Consider the following 24,210-nt stretch of genomic DNA (forward strand, 5'->3'; position numbering starts at 1 on the left):
TATTGAGTAGGGATTTTAGAAAATCTTTCCAGGACATTATGCATCTCACCACTGAAGAAATTTCAAATGTCCCAAGAAACATGATGACCTCTGTCTTAGAATCTTGATAAATTTTGTAAACCCATTTCAATTAGACATTTTGTTTTAAGACAAAATGTTACTAATCTATCATAAACACTGTTTGCAATAATGAGATGAGTAGTAAAAAGGAGGCAAGAGGTTTAGATTTAAAAGTCTGTGGACTATGATGAAAGCAAACACTTTAAACAATAACAACAAAAGTATTAAAATTTTCAAAGTGGCTAGTATTTCATTTCATGTAAAATTTAAGAAAATATTTTATATTAAGAGGATACAAACAGCCACACTTCCTTTAAACCATTCTAGAGCAATAGATAATGAATCAAACCAATTCTTTTTAAGGTGTGATGTGTGTTGTGAGTCATCATGTAATTAAAGAAAATTACTAACTATTACTGAGAGTCAAAGTCTTGGAAGAAGAAAGATAGTAGAATGTCATCAGGTCAGAAGAATTGGGCATGGACACCACCTTGTAAGTAAATCATTTTGGAACTTCAACAATGAAACCCTGTTCAAAATAGCTCCACTGCCATGTCAATTGTATGTTTGCCCCAAAGTCTGTGGAGGTCCACTGACCAACCCAAACAAGTCAGAGTCATTCATATTTAAAGATTCCTCGGGCAGAGTTTCTGAGTAAAGTGGGGATTTTTTTCTATATTATAAAATTATCATTTAAAGAAAAGGCATGGCTTAACATAAGTAAAGTCTAACAATTTGTAAGAGACCAAGCAAATGCCCTGTCATGGGTGAACCAAAGCATAGCATCATATCCCAGTATCAAACTATATCCATCCTTTGTCCACTTTAATATCCAACTTTAATCAGAAAATATTTTTTCCAAACAAAATACTGGAGATTATTCTTCAGTAAACCTAGTTCAACCTATATTATCTATAAAACTCTTTGCAATATCTGTCAGCATATATATATATATATAATATATATATAATATATTATATATATATAATATGTCTGTAGGACATGATAGATAGATGATAGATAGATAGATAGATAAATAGATGATATTAGTTTATAAAATAAAATAAACCAAAATATTAATGACTAAAATAATGAGACCCTGGTTGATTTTTCTTTCACTAGTGCTTACTTGTGATTCCAAAATTTTCTATGCTATAATTTCTGTAATAAAAAAATTATGTTGAAATTGTTTTTACTAATATAGTTTCCACCATTACATACATGCATGAAAAGAGAATATAAGGGGACATGATGTCTATGGCTGAAAACTTAGCTCAAAATGTTCATAATAATGAAGAGCAGTCATCTGCCTAATTTTAATCTCAAAAACCTGATATGATAAAGGGAAGTAGTGTTCTCTCTAGCAGGAAATAATTAAATCAAAGTAATTTATTGAGCTTCCAGCTACATTTGGCATTGTATTAGGACTATACCAAGTTAATTACCACTTAAAAAATAGTTTGTTCCCTGATTACTTCACCTTATGTCTATCAAAAGTAATGTTCAAGGACTATATTTATTCACATTACTGTGAGAATAAAATCCTGCATAAAAACCAGGGCCATTAGCCAGATTTAAAGTGGAGACCAAGAAATAAAGAAATAGATGATAAGTGATAAAGATGATTTATAGAAAGATAGACAGACAGATACATTGGTGATAGGTAGATAAAGATAGATGATAAATAGATGATAGGTAAATAAAGATAGATTGATAGATGATAGATGATTTATAAATAGATTAGATAGATAGATGATAGATAGATGATACATACATACATGATAGGCTGGTTTTTTATTTTTCAAATTTCACACTAATGCAAGGCATTTATTGAGGCTTGATTACTGGCCTATTATTGTGCTATCTTCTTGGGGAGAGAGAAGATGAAGAAGTTGACTTTGGAGACATGATTGCTATCAGCAAGGACTCAATTTCTCTATGAACAGACAAAATTGTGTTTACTCGTTTTGCTGTGTTCATAGATACAAATTAGAATGTCTTAACTCACCCATAAGAGAAGGATGAAAATGAATTTAATAAAAGGTAGTTCAGAAAGTTTTGTTTAAATTATGCAAAAATAAGCAACTTGACTTATCATGAGATATTTACACATGTAGGAGTTTAACCTTGCCTGTGTTTTCATATGGATTCTTATGTTTTCAAATATTAGGTTTCTGTCTTTTTTTTACATAACCTTGTATGTCTATATGTAAAATCATGGTTAAATGTGCACAAATTATACTTTTTATAGAATAGAAATGTAAATTTAAAATTTCATAAATATAGATGAAAATATGGACCCCAATGTTGACATTGCCATGGATTAAGTAGCAAAAGCAGAGCTGAGGGACAAATAGGCTCAAGACTGCCAGGATACAAGCCTACAAGGGGATCCTTCCATCTTTCACATGACACACCTATGTCAAAATGGTCGGGGATAAGGTGAGGAGTTACACTCAACTGTGCTTTAATGGTTGAGCAAGGAAGAGGAAAAGAGAATGAAATCTTTTTCTCCACTCAGTGGGAAGTTATTGGTCCTAGGTCTCTGCTCTGAGCAATGTGAACAACCCATCCACAAATGGATTCAGGGGCACCTCTTTCTATTCTACCTCTAACAGTATGTTCTTGTTTGGGCATCCTACCAATATTTTTAGCCCCTTAACATGTAAATTCTCCCTGAAAGTAGAACAATCATTCAGAATTCAGCTATCACGTACAGTGTTCTGTGTTTGATCATTTCACTGATTACTTTCCAAAAGTCTACATGTGAACTAAGGAAGTAGATGCTGTAACAGGTTGAAATGTTTGGCTTTTCTCCCTCCATCTTACTCAAACCTTCCTTTTTTCCATGAACTTCAGGTAAATAGCTTCTAGCATCTAGATGTGATAATCCTATCATTAGAAGAATTCTGCTTAGAGCTTAAGTTTTACAAAAACAGCCCCTTCCCAGAAGGTGCCTCTCTTAAGGAGGTAAGGGAAGTATACATTGTTTATCAAAGATTTGCAGGAACCTTGTGACCAGGCTCACATCAACTAAAGCAAATCAACTAGAGTCAACAGATGAACCACAATCTTCCTCAGACCCCTGCTGGCACCCAGATGTCTACTGTCAATCACCTTGTGCCCCTCCCATTCTCCCCTCCCCTTGACATGAAAGGAACCTGAATTCTGTACTTTCTTAAGATGGATTTGAGGCACCACTAGGTGTTCTGTGTTCTTGGTTGACGGCACCTACATCAATAAACTTTTCCTTACTCCAAATTCTAACATTTTGAGTTTTGGCCTTTTGAAGCATTGGGGACAGACTTTGGACTGGAAACAATTCCATGGATCTACTAAACTGCAAAGAAAGGAAGACCATCAAATACTATCTTGTGACTGATTGAAGTTGAATACAAACTTAGATTTGAATATTTAAAGCTGCATAAAATTTTAGTTGAAATATTCTATATTTAAGAAATTCAAGATATAAAATTTTTCCCATGAACAAAACTCACATTGTGTGTGTGTGTGCACACGTGTGCATGTGTGCAGATGTATGAAAGTAATTATCTAAAGTCATTGAAAGAAATGTCATGACCTAATAAAAGCTAACAATTACTTTATTTTCACAAGGTTCCTAAACAGTAAAAACATCACCCTTCCTCAGTATCTTTTACACACATATATTCACTCTTAAATATAATGTACATGAAAATAAATTAATACACTGAAAAGAATTTGCCTGGCCATTAGAACAGAAGGAGACAATGCTGTATTTTGTTGTAGAATCTTCAAGCAATCATGTTATATTTCAATCACTTCAACAATACCTATGTGGAGCTTCATGCTGCTAAAGAAAATAAAATGTCTCCAGCACAGAATATGCAAGTTCCGTGAGTTGGCAGAGTCTAGGCATTCGGGTGATTGACAGCTGGGAGAATCTTCGTGATTGGCAGGAGACAGTGATGCCCTCCAGGGAGATCATTTGCATGCTAACAATATAAATGATGCCAGCCTCTCTCTCCTACTTTTTTCCCTATTTTATTATTAAACTTCTTCTGCTATTCCACGTGAGCCATTAGACACATTATGGGCTTGCTTTCTGAGGAAGAAGAAAATAATATATTAGCTAAAGTATAGGTTTCAACAGCAGCACGCAAAAACTGAACCACAGTGACATATCAAAAAGCCAGGTCGGGCAGGCCAAGTGGCGCGTTGGTTAAGAGCTGGCTTGGGACGCCAGAGGGCCCCGGTTCAGATCCCACATATGAGGGCCAGTGACACTGCCCTCTACAGCTAAGATGCTGAACAACAGCTCAACCTGGAGCTGGGCTGCTGTGAGTCACCAGCGATAGCGCAGACTGTAGACCCTGCTGCAGTGGGTTGCCATGGGCTACCGTGTGTAGCCAGCAGCCAGCGTGAGCGGCCAGCAGCCGCAGTGAGCAGCGTCCAGAAGCCGGCGACTGATCTGCCTCGCCCGGGAAGAGCGCAATGATGGTGCCAACTTGGGCCAGTGAAGCAACATCCTCCACAACTAGACTGAAGAACAAAAGGACAGCAACTTGTCTGTTCCCCTTCCCCAATTCCCCAACACTGCTCCCCTCCCCCAATTCCCCAATAAAATCTTAAAACAAAAAAAAAAAGCCAGGTCAAATTCCCCAGGTAAAGAAAGTTGAAAAGATTTTTTTTCTTATTCCCTATTTCTGAAAAGGTGCAAAATATTCTAAATCTCCTTCATAATTGATTTTCTCTCTTTTTTCCAGTCTTTCCTGGTATGACATGGGTGCTGGACATGGTTGGTGCTCAAGAGACGAAAGATAGATAAAACATCCTTCTAATCCCAATTCTTTTTCCAAATATGAATACAAAATTTTGACTATGAGACATAGCACCATCCTTTGGAGAACATTTTGTTTGTTTGAGCCTTATTACCAAAAGCATTTAAAGGCACGTGGAAGAAGTAATCATGATGTGTTAGGCAATTGGATAAAGTTTGCATTTTAAGATTTATTGTGTCATTGTATTCCATATAGATTGGAAGGGTTGGTCCCAAGGGGTAGGAAAAACAATCGAAAGCCAAACACATTGATCCAAGATCAATCATATGAAAGTCTAAACTAAGGTAGTGAGAAAAAGAGAAAAAGAAAGAGCTCAATTTAATTCAAAGACAGCAAAGGAAGCAATAGTTACAAAGATAACTTATTAGGAATGCATAAAGAAGAAAAGACTAACATTCGTCTCACTTTTCTAGCCTGAGACATTTACATAAATGTTGGTTTTTAAGAAGAATGGAGAAAACTTCTGTAATAAACTATTAATACCTCTACAAGAGCTGAAAATTGATTATTGAGTTCATTAATAATAAATGAAAATTAATTATTTTTTCGTACTTCCTGGAAAAAATTAGTTCATTCTCAGTAAAAAATTGGGATGAAGAGATTTATAAACAGCCTTAAATTTTTCTCTTTGAGAAATTTATGTAAATATTTGAACTCTGAAATTTCACTTACTCAGGTTTTTCCAGGTATCATGTATATTTAGTAAATTTCACCTTTTTAGATATACAGCTGAAAGGGTTTTGAACAACATAGTCGCATAAACTCTTACTAAACTAAAATATACATCATTTTCATTTCCCCCAAAATGTCCTTTATACCACTTAGTAATCAATCCCTTTCTCTCATCCGTAGCCCTTGGGCACTGATAACATTATTTCTGTCCCAATAGTTGTTGCCTCTTCTAAAATGTCGTATAAATGGTACGTAGCTTTTGTAGCCTTTTCTCTTAGCATAGTGCTTTGGACATACCTCTTGTCATTGCATGTATTAGTAGGGTTTTTTTTCTTTTATTGCAGTATATAAGTGCACTATAACATATCTAGAGGTCGGACAATTAGTTCATGAACTCATCCTAGAAAAAGTGCTACATACCTCATTGCTGAATATCACTACAGTCACCTTCCAAATACTCCCCTTTGGGAAACTATGCACCAACCCCAGCACCTAGTCCACCCTTCAAAGCAATTTTGGAACTCTTTTTCTGGAACGGCCATCAGAGCTATTGTTACATTACCCTTGATGTCCTGAATGTCATCCAAATGTCTTCCTTTCAATATTTCCTTTATATTCAAGTAAAGAAAGAAGTCACTGGGGGCCAGATCAGGTGAGTAGGGAGGGTTTTCCAATACAGTTATCTGTTTACTGGCTAAAAACTCCCTCACAGACAGTGTCATGTGAGCTGGTGCATTGTTGTAATGCAAGAGCCATGAATTGTTGGCGAAAAGTTCAGGTCGTCTAACTTTTTCATGCAGCCTTTTCAGCACTTCCAAATAGTAAACTTGGTTAACTGTTCTTCCATTTGGTACAAATTCATAATGAATAATCTCTCTGATATCGAAAAAGGTGAGCAACATCGTTGCAACAACTCTGGGGATTTAATTGTCAAACCTCGTAGTCACCAGTTGCTGGTACTTGGGCTGTTTCCAATTTTTGGCAATTATGAAAAAAGCTGCTATGAACATTTATGCAGAGGGCTTTTTGTAGACATATGTTTTCATTTCTTTTGAGTAAATACCTAGGAATGAGACTACTGGATCATATGCTAAAGATATGTTTGACTTATCAGAAACTGCAAGATTGTTTTCTAAGGTGATTGAAATATTTCATAAACCTAATTCTAAATCTATATAACTTCTAAAAGATAACATGGGGAAAAATCTATATAACATTAGGTTTGCCAAAGATTTATTTAGATAGAAGAAGAAAATAACTAACCATTTAAGAATTTATAAATTGGAGTCAGTCAAAATAAAACTTTAGCTCTTTAAAAGATACTGCTAAGAAATTGAAAAGACAAGCTACAAACTGGGGGAAAAATAAATATTTGCAATACAAATATCTGATAAAGTACGTATATCCAGTTTTTTTGTTTGTTTGTTTCTGAAGTGCAGGTGAAGGTAAGGGGCAAGTGGAACGTTCATAAGTCTTCTTGGCCTCTTAATGTTTTGTTTCTGATGGCAGATTGATATTTGTGATAGAACAGTTTTCATGTGAAAGATCAGATTTTTTTTCTCCATAATATAGCTCAAGAACCATCTTTTAGAAATAAGCAGACAAAATTCTCCCATTTTTAACAACCTCATTTTGCATAAGACACTCTCTTGAAGATGTTCATTATAAATAGTCTTTGTTGGAAATCAAGGCCCTCCTAACTCCTGTCTACAATAAATACATTCAGTTTGAAAGAGAGACAAGAGGCAGAGAGACAGAAAGAAAGGAAGGGAAGATGGAAGAGAAAGAGGGAGGAAGTAAAGCAGAAATGGAAAGAAGTAGAAAATAGATCCTATTCTAATCCAGGGGCTTGAATAACATGGAGCTAAATGTGCCCATTTGGGATTTTGAACCTGTAGCCCTGAACCACTCAAACAGAACAGGAAAATTTTAAAATTTTGAAACTATGTTCACTGTTGCAGATTGCCTTAAATCCAGAATGATGATCTCTAGGTTATAGATTATATTTTAATTGCCTGTCTGTACTCAGTTCATTGGGCAATAACTGCATATACTCAAAAAAGGCAAAACCAGGGCCCCTTCGTTGCATGGCATATCAAAAAAGCCCTGGGAAGTACTGATCAAAAGACTCATTTTCTATATACCTCACCCACATCAAAATGAATGTTTCTGCCTGAACTGAATTTGGCAAGGGTTGTTTGGGCAGTTATGTAACCTTCCATTTGCTTTGCTTACATATGTCCCCACTGACTGACACCTACTGCCAGGGTAAGCAGAATTTAGACCAGGAATTTGCAGAGTCAGTACTAAAAAGCAGCAAGCAAGCAGCAGGTTCAGTTCCTGGTAAAGACCCAGGTCACAGGGGTGGGCAGGGGCAGCCAGGATTCGAGGAAATCCAGAGCCAACTGGAGCAGATGCCAAATGCCATGGTCAAGAACTGGAGCCAAGGAGCCATTGGGAGCCCAGGAAGCATCCACAAGCACACAGAGAGGCAACAGTTTCTAGAGATCAAATCGTGCAAGATGCTCCAGGAAACCTTTATGGGCTAGCGTGCCTGAGCCAGCTCCTATTCTATAGCACAGGAAAGATGCCGCCTTGGGCTTGCTGGGGATCTTCCTGTTCTTCTTTTGGTTGTTTATAATAATTATTTCTTCCAATAAGCACAGTGATATAGATAATTGTATATCTTCATTATTCCTTTCTTCTACCACATAATCACAAACTCTTCGGTTTCATGTCATGTTGACCTTTGCAACTCTCCTGGCCATACTGGTATATTGCAAAATCACATAGTTGTTAAAATATTTGTTTAATTTTTTTCACTCATATTTGGAAAGTTAATTTTATGTAGAAGAAGCACAACTATATTAGAGAAAGACAATTCGGATCCTAGCATTTTCTCAGTAGGTATAATATCTTGGGAATTACTTTTTTATGAGCCTCACTCTCCACATCTGCAAAATATAGCTAAGTAATACTTCAGCTACTAGAACATAGAAGATTAGACAACAACTGTATCTGATAGCCACAAAGATGACACAGAGCTTTCGAACCAATAGAAAAGAATTACATTAGTTTTTGGAAAAATTGGATTCTAGGTACTGACTCTCCCAGTACAGAGCTGTGTAACTGTAGAAAATATAGAGTGCATTTGTATATAGTTCCATTTCCAGAGACTGAAAAGAAAGAAAAAACAACTAACATGTTTCAGAATAAGCAGGACCCTTAATCCTACCCTTATCAATCACCTGCACTCTGTCACTATGAACCCACAGATCTTAGATACACTTTACCTTAACTCAGTAACTTGCATTAAAATTGGCAAACTGCATCCAGCGTTCCCTGGAAAGAAGGTATTGGATGAGGAACACATATAGAAAAATCAAATGAATTCCTATTTCAATCACCAACAAAGGATTACATGTACGAAAAATGAAGGGACAGAAATAAAGATGTTCTCCAGACAGGTACTATCAATGGACAAGAAATTGAAGAATTTCTTGATGATACCAAGTCGATATCACTTATTACTGTATTCAAGCAGAAAGAAGTTACCCTAAAGACTAAGTGTGATACACGTTTCAACAAAATAACCCAAATCTGTGTTGAAAGAGGCGGTGACAGGGAGGCTGTGTGGAAGACTACAGAGTTACTTCAAAAACTATCCTATCTCTAGCTGGCCGAGTGGCTCAGTAGGTTAAGGGCTCACTCAAGAGTGCGAGCTCTGAGCAACAGTGGTTCAATGCCCGGCCTGAGCTGAGCTGCTGTTGAGCTGCCAACAGGTGGCAGGATGTCTCAGCTAAAAAAAAAAAGTTTCTAGTTGGGAGGAGGGTGGGGATGAGGGAGAAAGGGAAGGGATTAGACAGCATAAATAGGTAACCACAATATTGCCACAGGGATATAAAAGACAGTTCGGGGAATATAATTAATAATGTTGTGAATATTTTGTAGGGTGTCGGATGGTCACATGTCTTGCTAGGGAGACCGCATCATGGATGGGGTAGAGGCTTGATCACTGCACTGTACATCTGAAGCTAATGTTGTATAATATTGTATGTCAACTATAAGTGAATATATATATAGTCATGGGATGTGGAGTATAGTGTGGGAGTGGAGTCAATGGAATTGTAATAGATATGTATGCTATGGGGGTGGGGAAGTGGGGAGGCAGATTGAGAGAGGGGGGTTGCCACTTTGAGGTGTAAAAAGTATAACTATTGCACTGTGTTGTACAGCTGAAACTAATTTTAAAAAATGTGTATTTCACAATAAAAAATAAAATAAAATATAAAAAAATAAAATTAAATAAATAAATAAATAAATAAATAAATAAATAATAAATAAACACCTCTCTCATCTCTAGACACACCTGACTGTTAGCATGTGCACCATGCATGGATTTGGGTTGGGCTGATCGCTAAGAAATGTGGGAATTTTGCCAAAGCAGATTTTGTTTATTGGTGTCAGAAGAGAGAGAAAAGATAGTTCTCCAGTTAACTTCCAGCCACAACACACACGCAGGATAAAATGACTCAACACAGCAATAAAACCTCCAGAAACTTTAATTTCTACAGTAAATTCATCTTACACACTTACCACTAACAACTACAATTTGGGCCAGAAACAGACACTCCTAATATCTCACCATCAGAAGACGAACTTGGGTTGCTCTAGAAAGTAGACACCAGGGAGCAAGCCCCGGAGCTTTGACAACTCTCCAACATCCGGGAATAGAATGGCCTCTGAAAGCGTTAGGTCTGGTTTCCCCACAGTGAAAAAACAAAACAAAACAAAAACCCAAAGTGTTGGTATGGCTAAAAAATATGCCTGTAGCCACGCAAATGGATTTTGTAATAGAGAGAAGTAAGCATACTGACCTGTCAGCTACAGACTCGTCACTCAGCATTATATGGAGGAAGCCCACACCAGCTGCAACATACGCATCCACCCCATCAATTCCAAAAATGGGAACTATTTTCAGATAATGTGACATTGGGGGACACTCAAGATCCTGAAAAGAAGCTCAAACAAAGACAATCAGTTCTCTCCTATAATGAAAAAGGGTTACTACAGGAAAGTAGTGAGAAGGTTAGTATTCTCAGTGGAAATTGAAAACATATTGCATCCATAGATCAAGATCATGATACTGTGACAAATGAAACAAAAAGAATCAAAGAATTTTAAAATGTAAGTGCTGAAATTTTAAAATATTCAATCTAAGCAGCAAAATACATAATAAATGTGTATATTTGTTTCTCTCTTCTTCAATCGAGTGTTAGTCTCTCACTGTAGCCAAAAACTGATCCAAGCTCATGTGTTCTGTAGTCAGTTTCCTCCCACAGAAAGTTGGATGGTAGCAACAATAAAAGTAAAATATAAATTAATATTTTAAACAAGTATAATAGACAAAAACAAGCTGATTTTTATAAATACTAACGAAACAGAAACCTTCTTGCAAGCATTCCAAGAATAATGAAATTAGGAAAAAAATAACTGTAGAGACAGACAGTTAAAATGTTGTATATGAATAATGTATGACATCACATCAACAAATTTGTAAATACAAATATTTTATTGGAAAACATAAATGACCAACATCACCTTATAAAGATTTAGGAAGCTGAATATACTAATAAGAAAGTCACTAGACTCATTAGACTTTACAGGTAGGTTTCTGCAAAGGGTAGAGTTTGGTATTTTGCTCCAGAGCATAGAAAAAAATGTGCAAATATTTTTTATGAAGTTGATATAACTCTAATATCCAATGAACAAAATGACATAAAACTATGGTAGATCAATGTCACATGCATGTAGATGGCTTATTAATATCCTAACAGTATTAGCTCATAAATTCCAATAGAAGTCAAAGAATATGGTACCAAGAAAAAAGTAGTGTTCATTTCTTCCAGGAGTTTAAGAATAGTTCCATATTGAGAAATACAGTGATGCAATGCATTATATTACACATTAATAGGGAATGCTATACTAAGGCATTTTATAAAATAAGTTTTGATTACTAATCAATACCTACACTTATCATTTATATTATTAATTAATGTTCTCTAAGCCCTTGTCAGTGCAAATTTGTTAAGAAAAATGCTAGCTGTGTAAAAATTGAAATAAAAGAATAAATATTACATGAAAACTATCTACCTGGAAATCCAAAAATATCAAGTGGAAAATATTAGAATAAAAAGGTTTGGCTAAGTTGACAGATTTTTTTAAAATATACAAAAATCAATAGCATTTAATTTAAGTAACAATTATCACTTATGTCACATTAAAAATATTTTTAAATCATACATAATATCTAAGGTTAGACATAACATGAAACACACAGTTCCAAAGTAAGAAGTTAAAAAGTTTTTTTAAATATAAAGTTAAATAAATGAAAGGATAGATTTTTGTGCCATCGAAAGACTCAATATTGTAAATATGTCATTTGCCAAATATTTGCATAAATTCAGTGTGGGTTAAATCAAAATTGCTGCTATATTTTCCAGAAATATTTTTACATTTTTTGTTCTAAAGTTCACCTCCAATAGTAAATCATTGACATAAACAAGAAAACACTGATTTTTTAAAAAATGTCTTTTAACATAATGCAGTAGTTAGATGATGTATTATAGAATTGTGCACTTGAAATCTAGGTAGTTTTGTTGACCATTGTCACCCCAATAAATTTTTTTCAAAAGCAATTTAAGAAACATCAAATTATGGCATGACCCTCTTAAATATTCCCATGGGTGGTTCTTGCCTAAATCCCAATTCTTTACCTTGGTAAACAAGACTGGATTTTCCCATCTTGGCTCTCACACAGTACTGCAACTCCTTCGCCTCCTGTAGGAGGCAGAATAATGGGCCTCCAGAGACATCCACATCCTCATCCCTCGAACCTCTGAATATGTCTGCTTATGTGACAAAAGGGAAATAAGGTTGCAGATGAAACGAAGTTTGGTAAATTGACCTCTTCCAAAAGCATCTGGATTAAATCAGCCCTGTGACACTCCATTTATTTCTTTACAGAACTTAGGCCAGTTTATTATTACATTTTCTCTTTGTTTGCTTGTGATGATCTGTCTTCTTTACTAAGTTCCACACAAGGAAGGGCCTTATCGTTCTTCTTCCCTGCTATACTCCCAGGTCCTCACACAGTGCTTAAAGCTTACAAAGAACTGAGTAAATGAACAAATATCATGTAAAATCACTATAATAAAATATGATAATGGCACAAAAATATATATTGATCGATAGACAAGATAAGAGCCCAGAAGCAGAAGCAAAGATTTATGAAACTCCAGAATATCATATTTTATCTTAAATCTGTGAATAAAAAGTGAGCTAGCTAATATGTTGCATACAGAAATTAGAGTAAATATTTTTTCAAAAGTATTACACAACCTCTTGCTATGCTTGAAAATAAAATCGAAGAAATTGAAGACTGACATATAAAAACAGAATATTTTTATAACTTTAGAATGAAAAATGCCTTTTTAATAATGACAGGATACCCAGAAACAATAAAATAATTTATATATTTGAGAATCTAAAATTTTAAATGTTTTAATAGCAAATAGCCCCATAAACCAAATTAAAAACATCATGAACAAAACAGAAAAACAGCGGAGGAAATTTTTGCAATACATTTTACAGATAATAGGTTACTATACACAATATCAAAAAAGCTTACAGATTAATACAAAAATATTTTAACAGTCCTAGTTTTAAAAACAAAAAACAACAGGAATAAACAATTCATAGGCTTTCCAATAAACATGAAAAGACATGCAAAAAACAATTTACAGAATTGGCCAATAAATAAATAATAAGATGCTAAACTTTAAATAATAATAAAAAAATGGAAACAAAAAGAATGAGATATATTTCACGTATTAGACTGATAATGGTCAAAATATTTTAATGCCTGGTTAAATATGGGAGACACCAAGTACTCTCAACAATTTAAAGAGTGTCAAATGGTACACCATATTTCGCAATACCTATCTTGCCTTCCCTTTGAACCAACAGTTCCACTTTTAGTGATTATATACAAATCTACTCAACACTTTGGAAATAGAATATTCATCACAGTAGTGTCTGTAATTACAAAAAGGAAGGAAGGACAGAAAGGAAAAAAGGAAGGGGGGGAAAGAGAAAAAATAAAACTTAAAAAGCAAGTTACAAAGTAGCATATGAGGTCAATTAAGTTCAAGAACTCATCCTAGAAAAAGTGCTACATACCTCATTGCTGAATATCACTATGGTCACCTTTGTAGTACTCCCCTTAGGAAGCTATGCATCGATGCCAGCGCCTAGTCCACCCTTCAAAGCAATTTTGGAACTCTTTTTCTGGAATGGACATCAGAGCTGTCTTCATATTACCCTTGATGTTCTGAATGTCATCCAAATGTCTTTCTTTCAATATTTTCTTCATCTTCGGGTAAAGAAAGAAGTCATGGGGGAACAGATCAGGTGAGTAGGGAGGGTATTCCAATACAGTTATTTGTTTACTGATTAAAAACTCCCTCACAGACAGTGCCAATTGAGCTGGTGCATTGTCGTGATGCAAGAGCCATGAATTGTTGGTGAAAAGTTCAAGTCGTCTAACTTTTCCACGCAGCCTTTTCTGCACTTCCAAATAGTAAACTTGGTTAACTGTTTGTTCAGTTGGTACAAATTCATAATGAATAATCTCTCTGATATCAAAAAAGGTTAGCAATATCGTTGCAACAAGTTTGCAAACTTAATTGTCAGCCCTCGTATATAGAAAAATATCCCCAGGTGTATGTGTGCACATATGTTGTAAAAATCTAAAAGAATATATACCAAATTTTAACCATGCTATATCTCGAGGTTTAGTAAGGTAATAAAAAATAACTGATTAAACATTTTCTATGTGTTACTTTTTTTTGGCAATGCAGTAACTCTGTATAAAACATGTTAAGTATACCATCTCTGAGTAACAGAAATTGGTAAGCAATAATTATCAAATTCAAGAACATAAAATATATCTGTAATCTGTGTGCAAGTTATAGAAAGCAAAATTCTTAGTATGAAAACAGAATGTGATGAAATTTAAGTTTTTCAAGAGAAAATAAATTACTTTTTGACATACAACTTTAGGCAGAGGACAATAATAATCTTTTCTAAAACTGGTGCTACCCTCTGGGTAGAACATAAAGAAATAATTTGCCCTCTCACCATAAAAATAAAACAAAATAAAACCTTGCACTGTCACCATAGAAAACTGGAAAGAAAACATGAAAGAGTTGAGTTTAGACACATATACAGAGGGTGCCAAAAAAATGTGTACGTATTTTAAGAAAGAAAAAAGCTATTAAAATTTTAATACTCAATATATACCAATAAAAAAAGATGAATACAGGTCACATTTGACTTCTGCAATTACAAGAGGTGATCAAAGTGGTTACCATCAGCATCCAGACACTTCTGATTACGGCAAACTACTACTTAGGCAACGTTGACCAAGGTGTCCACTTGTATATATTTTTATGGCTTTCATATATATAGTTGACCCTTGAAAAAATCCGTGGGTTGGGGTGCCCATTCACCCCCACCCTCTCCCACCCAGCCAGCAGTCAGAATTCACATATAACTTTTGACTCCCCCAAAAATTTAACTAGTCATCTCTCAGTATCTGTATATGAAAACCTTAAAAGAATAGAAATACTACATTTTTCCAAGCATGTACTCTTCCATGGTTGTTTTAGAATAAATTCATTGCTGTCAATTTAATTCTCTTTTTAAACATTTTATTTGGATAATTGTATTTGTGTGCACAGACATAAAATCTACAAATATTCTGAATTATGAAAAAAGGAGGAAAAAACTCAAGAAAGTCAAAATTGACATCCTTTGAGATTATCAATGGGAGACATGATATTGCTGAGCATTAAATAATTTTGTATCAGAAATCTCCAAATTATTTTAATAATAATAAATGAGAGACATCCAAAAAGTTTAGAAATTCTACCTAAGTGAGTCTTTGGAATCATATTCTTTCACCATGTTTATTGAAATTTTCTTCACACCGAGAATATTCACTTCTCAGTGAATTTCTTTTTGGCATGATTTTCTAATGAGCCATCTTGTAAGAACTTCATTTTGAAGAGTGTAGCAACAGGAGGGAACTTACAATTAAATTTGTTATATACAATGATTTGAAATATTATTAACCTCTTTACATGGCTAATAGTACCAAAGTAAATAAACTCTGATAATACTAGTTAGATATAGTCACAAAACCTTCTCATCCCTTTTACATTTCTAGAATAGCATCAAAGATAGATTTTGTGGTCTAAGGAGGGAAAGGATTAATATATTTGAGCACCATAATGGGTGCAAAATATGTCATATGATATTGTGATGTAGCTTATCTATAAATCAAGAAAATGAGTTTGTATGCTTTATGTATATTTGTGTAAGATATTTAAAAAATTGTATGATACCCTCATGGAAAAGATAGAGAAACATGCTATGAATGACAATATATTAGGCAAACATGTATATGAATTGCAGACTCTATCCTAAGGTAATGATTGATTTAATGTAAAGACAGTTTCCTTATGGCTTCTCTTCAGTCATAGCTGTGCATTTTGACCAATGGCTTTTATTTAAATATTGCTGCCATGCTTATGAAATTCCGAGGAGGCAGAAGGTGCAAGAAATATATAATGTGTAGTAAGATAGCTGATATGATGTGTGGTAAGATGGCTTGAGTTTTTCAAATAAAATTAATTTGGAACAGATGTAAATACCTATGCCTAGATTTTTAATTGCCTGTAGAGGACAGGGGAAGAGGAATTTTATTATAAATAGTGGATGTGAAAAAGCCTTCATAGATTCCAATCCCAAAAGGCTTGAATAGGATTGCTAAAGTGCCCTTGAATTTTATTTAACTGAATCCAAACTCTTCATTTGATTTTCTCTATGCTCATTATGAATCAACAGAGTGATATAGCTGCCTAAAATGTTGATGTTATCCTGAAATGCATTAACAAAAATACTGTACCCAGAATAAGTGCAGCTCTAGCCTGCATCATTCAGACAGTCCTGGGAGATGTTTGTTCTACATGGGTGCCCCCCTTAAGAGTGACACTGAGCAACTGGAATGCATCTGGAAGATAAAGGTCTTCAAAGCACCACATATGTATTGAAAAGAATGATGAACTGAGAATATTTATCCTGAAAAAAGATAATCCTTGGTGTGTCAATTTGATTCCCTCAAGAAGTAGATGTCAGGATGAGATTGGGTATACAAGAGATTTATTGGAAAATGTCTGTGAAGGATAAAGGGAGACAGCCCCGCAGTGGTTAGGAAGGGTCTTCAGACCATGACTCAGCACTGAGCCTCGTGAGAGAGGAAAGGAAGGATTGTATAGGAAGAGGCTCAGGCCACAGTGCTGTTCTGAAAAAGCCTGGGCCAGACCTGTGGAAAGCCCCGAAGCCAAAAGTGGCTGTGAGATGAATCTCCTTTTGGGCAGGAATGACTTTGTTCAAGTATGGCAGTGTGTCCAGTCACTGGGTGGGAGCAGCCCATCGTGGGAGCGCCGGTGGGCCCAAAAGCGCAGCAGACATTGGAGGGTGTCAGCCAGGTTCTCTCTCCTAGCGGGACTTTGAAAGGCATACCTCGATGGCCACTCCATGTGGACAGGCGTAATTGCTATTTTCAGTCTTACCACTGAGGTCAAGATTTCTTCTACATGACTTCAAAGCACAGGGGTTGAACAAAGAGGTGGGTGTTACACTCAGTCTTCATCAAAATATGTAGAATTTATAATAATGAGAGCTCCAAAATGGAAGGAACAATTTCAAATGATAATGTGAAGTACAGAGTCAGGAGCTAGACCAGAATACCCGTGAAGCCCCTTCTCAGTCTTATCTGGGGTTTAGGAAGACAGGCAGTAAGGACAGCAGAAGCGCAAACAGTTAAGGAATGTGGTTTATACAAATGCTTATAAGGAGATTGGGTTCAGAAGCTTTCATTTTTTCTTTTGTAATAAATTTTGTATTTCTGTAGAAAACAGTAGGAATGTACTAAAAACCCACTGCCTTGTGGTAGTGTGAACTGATTTTTTTCTCTGCATTGAATTAGAATCAGAGAACTGTGAACTGGTCTAAAATCATAACCCTTCTGAAACCTAATGTTCTTAAAAATATCAAGAATGTTTTTCTTCCTTTTTAATTACTTTTTTTAAAATAAATCAATCCTACTTATTTTCCTTGTGGACGCAGCATATGCCTTGGCAAAAGAGCATTTCTAGACTTCAGTCACATGATAGTTTCTGCTTCAGTTGGGTGATAAAAAAATGTAAAAGCTTTTACATTCTGTATTTTCCCAGGCCAAGGAAAGGGTTAAGTCAGTTACAGTAGAGTCCTGAATTTGAGAATTGAAAATCTGGCAAGCAGCCCAGAGTCCGTTTCCAAAAAGAAGCAGCTATCCTGGGCCTGTACAAAGGAGGTGGTTGCCCTAGCAACAGTATCTGATAAAAGAAAATATGGCTGACAGGTACACATACAGATTGCTCCGAAAGACGAAAGCCCCTCGGCTGCTACTGCACTCAGCGTTCAATTATTTAGCAAATCTCGAGTTTTAAAGCTGAATCCTCTAATTTCCAATTTAAAAATTTTCCGTGTGATATTTATTTAGGCCATGATCAATGGATTTCATAATGTGGTATTTTGTACAGATTGCTGAGAGTGAATACGCCTTCCAACCTAAACACAACCACCGCAGACGACCGAGATACATCAGGCGGCTTTCAAGAAAGATTTGTTCAGAAGAAGCATTGATTTTTTTATTCTTTTTGTCCAAAGTCTTGAATTAAATTCTTTAATTATGTCCCCATTTCTTTTTTATTCTTGTGTGGAGCTATGACTTTCATATAAAACATTCAAACTACTCAGAGCCTTCATTATTTTATGTTACATCAACATTTGTAATTTACATCAATAATATGTAATTTTTATAAAAGACTAAACATTTCTCAGTGTGCTGTGTGTCCTGATGGCTTTTTTTAAGCTGAATATTTCATGGAAGTAGCATTAGATATTTTTATAAGAGGCCCTAAAACATGTGTGGTCGCTAGTACTGTCTTCTTGATTATAAAGGATGGATGCATTTTTTCTGAAAATCTTGCAGATTGCCTAATCGTGCCAGTTTCCCTAAATGTAGATTGATCTATTTATAGATTTTACCATAATTTATTAGTGGTGAGTTATTCAATCATACAGCGATAAGAATCTGAGCAGGAGGGGCATAAGCCACTGCTTAGCCACTGCATATGTATGATTTTGTAATACATATGCTTTTAGTCCCTACTCCTGCCCCCAAATACCCAGTTCCACTTTCAAAAAATATATATGACACAGGGAAAAAGACCCATGCTATTCTAGGACATCAGGGTCCTAACCCTCGCAGGTCTGTTAGTTTAGGCAACGGCCATGGGGGAGCCCTTTGCCTCCTGAGGTCCTAAAGACGTGACGGACTTGACATAAATGACCTCTAGGTTCTTCTTATCTGTGCTGCTCCGCGAACATGAGCCGTCGCTTGCTGTGAACACAAAGCAAAGGTTCTGTTTGAGCCCACCCATGCGGTTTTGATTAGAGCTTCTTCATCAAGAAGCTTTTCTTTACAAGTGTTCTCTGCACAAACTCTCCTGATTTTCCTCAGCAAATTAAATTCTACCAGCTTAAAATTCTAGGTAAGCAGTCCATTGTGTCGAGTGCACAAAAAACTCCACGAGATACCACTCAGGGGCATTTTAATGCCTTTTGATCTGTCAGTGCCTTGGACTGCAGTACAAAATCCCTGAGACAAGCCAAAAACCACACAGAAAGAGTGTATTGATTGCTTCTTTAAAATGTGAAATAGCAAAGGGTAGGGTAGGGTAGAAATAGACATATCTAGTTTTCTCTGACATAGGGGCAGCCTAGGGTAATTCCATGGTGGTCCATGATTAACGTGAAGGGCTCTCTAATCAATGTTTCTAAAATTTGAACAGAATCTTTTTAAAGGAAAAATATATTAACCCATATACCCATTGTTGATTTGATTTGTTTCGACTATACTTGTAAATGTGTATAAATATAAAACTAGGTATCATAAACATCTTATGCCCAGAGGACTTAGTCAGATATAGAAACAAATTTACAAATTAAATATGAACCAAATGACAAAGCCAATACAATTAAAATTAATGTTATTAATTTAATGAGGTGAATCATCTTCATATGCTGAAGCTTACACTGTTTGAAATTTGAATATTGTGCTGACTGCCACATCGTGGTTTCAATAGCATTTGGCATGCCTGTGCTACTGTGTGCCACCTGCTACCTCAGTTCCCCTACCACTTTTTTCCACTCAAACTCATGTGAAACCTTTATTTGTATAGTGCTTCATGACGTCACTTGGCCTTCACTTCTGGGAAAGCATGGGTTACTTCCTAAATCACATTCTATTCTTTTCTTACTAGCTTGTAACTATCAAAGATGTGCTATTGGTGCCAATGTGATCTAAGCATAAAAAAAAAAGCAAGGGGCAGCTCTAATGCCGTCATCCATGTGATCTAACATATGATCATATGATCCAGCATAATTTTTTTTTCCTCTGTAATCACAAAAACTAAAACCAGAAAATCAAGAAATCATTGTAGGAAAAGCACAAAACCTTGGTTGGAGAAACAGAAGCTTAGAGGATAATTATGTCCAAAACAAATTATGCCTTTCTTGGTTTCCGAGGTAAGTTTTCTCATAACCCAACCTCTTCATGTATCTGCACTGTTGGTTCAATAGCCAAGCAGCAGTCCCCCACCTCGCCCCCTTTCTGGCCTCTTCATAGGGTCTGAGAACAGCCAAATTCTCATTTTCAGACTCCCTTCCAGGAAGCAGGGGGCACCATGACTTTATTTTGGCTAGTGAAACAAAAGTGGAGGATTGCTTTGGGTTAGCCAGGAAAGTGTTTTGCTTTCCTGATAAAAGTGACGGGTAAGAAATGATAAATTATATGTACTCCTCCTTGCCCTGTTTCCTCCTTGAACATAGGCTTTTTAAACTTATTTTTTGATTCCTGGAGATATATCAGACACCTCCTAACCATGAGAAGCCAAGGCATGAAGTAACCAGAGAAGAGAGTTAAGAAAAGCCTGGGTCCTTGGTGAGTTCTACTTTTCTTTCTTTCTTTTTTTTTTTTTTAGATTTCTTGTTAGGTAAACAATATATGTTCATATGGTTCAAGCTGCTGTTAACTAGTTCTGTTTCTCATATGACAGGAACATTTCTGTTATAGAGATTCTATATCATCTTCCAAATCACCAAATTTTTATTAGATAAAAAAAATAAACATGGGGCATGATGTGGGAATATATAGATGGCGAAATACATCCCATTTATTTCTTGTGGTATTTCACATTATATTCAATGTTTTATGTTCCAAAATTTCACATTATATTTGCTGTCTTTTTTTTTCAAAATTAATTAATTGTACTCGTGAATAATGCTGCTACTAACTTACAGTGGGAAAGATGTTTTTTTCACAGAAGCTATTGAAATGGGTTATAATGCTTGTCCCTGTCCCTGAGTACATTTCCACCCCAAACCATAGTCCTTTCTATTGTCTTGACACTGTACTCAACACAATTGCCTTCTTTCATGTCTTTCATCTGACATATCCCCTCCTGCTTGGGCTTTATATATGCTTTCCATCTCTCTGGAGTGTTCCTCTGACCCACTCCTACCCCTCCGTAGGCCCCAATTGACCCTTCAGATGTAACCTAAGTCTTCACTTACCCTAGAAAGCTTCCCCAACCGAAACCAGGTTCTTCGCTGTAACTTACAAAAATCCATGTTTCTTTCCTTTTGAGCATGCCTATCAACCAGAAATGACACACTTATTACTGTATTTGAGGGTCAAACTCTTTTACCAAACTCTTTGCTTTAAACCCTATCTGCCTCATGCTCATTAATGCATCTCCACGTCTAGCACAGTGTTAGGTACCAGGTAGGTACATGACAAATATTTGTTAAATGAATGAATTACTCAATGAGTGGAAAAAATGGAAATAATTTAATAATATTTCAAAGACAGTGATACTGAAAACTGATAACCTCTATTAGTCATAAGAAATCTTTATTTTGGTGTGTGTATATTAGGTCTACCAAGCTTCAGATCAATTATATGGATATATGCATTCCTATTCATTTGACAATCCAGTGTCAGTGCTTTGGAAATTCAGCAAGGAAGGTAAATTAAATTACGATTTGTCTATATTAATGTATAGAAAATTAGGTTCTCTGTGAAGCATAGTAAGTTGTCTATTACTTACAAATTAAGTTTCTTTTTTTCTCTCTGTTCTTTGCTAGAGTTAATGATATTTACCTTTTTAAAGTACTTTTGCATCATAAAATAATAATGAAAAATCCTACCTAAGATTATTTAAGTTCTATAGAAAGCATTATTTCCACCGAAAGTCTGAAACCCATGGAAAGAGTGATGCTTTTTAAAATTTATAGCTACCAAGGCAAAGAGTTCTCACTATAATTTCTTTGGTAAATTTCTTAAATGCAACTTTTTCTTCCATTATTACAGTTTGCATTGTCTAACTTTTCCAATTTATAGCTAACCCTGTGACCCTTCACCTAATTCTTGGAATGAAGAGAAAATTGTGATTACTTGTCCTAATCCCTTCTTAACGCAAAACTCAGGAAGGATAGGTGGTAACTATAAAAGCTAAAGAACAAAAAATTTAAGATGTAAAGCTAGAAGAAAAAAATCTTGCCAACTATATATTTTAAGTGATTAATTTATATTCTGTTCAATATTAAATTATATATTTTGTGAGATAGTCCAAATAGGTGTGAATAAAATATTAGGGATGATAATTGATACAGAGAAACAGAACACAGTTGTTTGATTGGTTTGTGATTGATTCACTTAGTTATTTACTTATTTATGTATTTGCCTCTAAATAGAATTGGCATTGAGTTAGTTTAGTGGTGTTAAATAAGGCCACATTTAGCAACCCTGCGGAAAGCTAATAAATCTCCTCTTCATTTCATTATTTTAAATTTTATTTTGTTTGCCCTGATTTTAAAGACCATCAAATTAGCCATGCATTTTTGTGGTAAAAACAAGCCATCATTTCAACATTGGTCAGATATCCCCATATTAATAAAATGAATGTCAATGTAGTACTCAATTATCAAATTGCGTAAAAACTAACTCTTACCGCCAAGGAAATAGAATTGATCCATCAAAATAAATAATCACTAACTCAGATTAGGTCCATAATACACATTGACTTGCTAGAAAGTTGAATTCTTAGGTCATGTTATCCCATGCGATGGTGAAGGTGAAGGAAGGATTTACCTCTGTGAACACGGGAGTCATGAGCTTTATTATGGAAAAAAATAAATCGTAGGTTTTAAGAGAACTGGGTTTATATGAAGAGCATAGGGATTATGAAATGGATGATGGGGGGGAAAAGAACTCATTTGAAGTCCAGTTCAGCTGCAGACAAACCATTCCATTGATATACTATTGACGTTAAAGGTTTTTTTACCACTATACTGCGGTAGCATAAAAACATGGCACATTTGAGAAATTAAAAGAAAACCCATGTGTCTGGAAGGAGAGGCACAGGAAGGAAAAGGCATTAGATGAGGCATGCAAGAAGAGCCCACTCCAGGTACCTCAGGGCTTCCTAGGCCCTGATTTCTACTTTTTGATGCTAAAAGTAATGGGATGCCATTGAAAGGATTTAAAAAGAGGGTGAGCCAATCAAATTGCATTTAAAGAGACCAACTGTGCAATTACAATACCACCCAACAACTACACCAGGGCAGTTAACCTTCGAGAAATGGAGATTTAGGTTCACACAGAAACCTGCACATGAACATTTATAGCATATTTACTTATAGTAGACAAAAACTAAAAACAACACAGATGGCCTTCAGTGAGCAAATGGTTAAGCACACTGTGGTCCAGGCCTGCCATGGGTACCATGGAATACTATTCAGCAATAAAAGGAAATGAACTATTGATATATGCAATAACCTGGATAAATCTCAAGGATATTATGCTAAGTGAAAAAGCCAGTCTCGAAAGATTAAATAGTATATGATTCAATTTACATAACTTTATTGAAATGACAAAATTAGAAATTGAGAGCAGATTCGTGGTTGCGGAGATTTAGGGATAAAGAAGGAGCGGGTGATGGGTAAGAGGTCAGCGGTTATAGAAGAGCAAGTAGAGGGATCCCTGCGGTGCTGGAACTGTGCTGCGTCTTGAATATGACGATGGATGCAGGAACCTGCAGATATGATTAAAATTGCATAGAGCTACACACACACACACACACACACACACACACACACACACACACACACACCAGTACAAGTAAAATTGGGAGAATCTCAATAAGATTGGTAGATTGTATCAACATCAATACCTTCATTTTCATATTATGCTATAGTTTTGCAAGTTTTGTAAATTACCATTGGAGGAAACTGAATAAAGACTATATGGGAACCTCTCTGTATTGTTTTTTGCAACTTCATGGGCATCTACAATTAAGTCAAGAAATAATTTTTAAAAGATCTGGTTATGGGGCCGGCCGAGTGGCGCGTTGGTTAAGAACTG

The sequence above is a fragment of the Hipposideros armiger genome, unplaced genomic scaffold, assembly GCF_001890085.2.
Source record: "Hipposideros armiger isolate ML-2016 unplaced genomic scaffold, ASM189008v1 scaffold_98, whole genome shotgun sequence".
Lineage (NCBI taxonomy): Eukaryota > Metazoa > Chordata > Mammalia > Chiroptera > Hipposideridae > Hipposideros > Hipposideros armiger.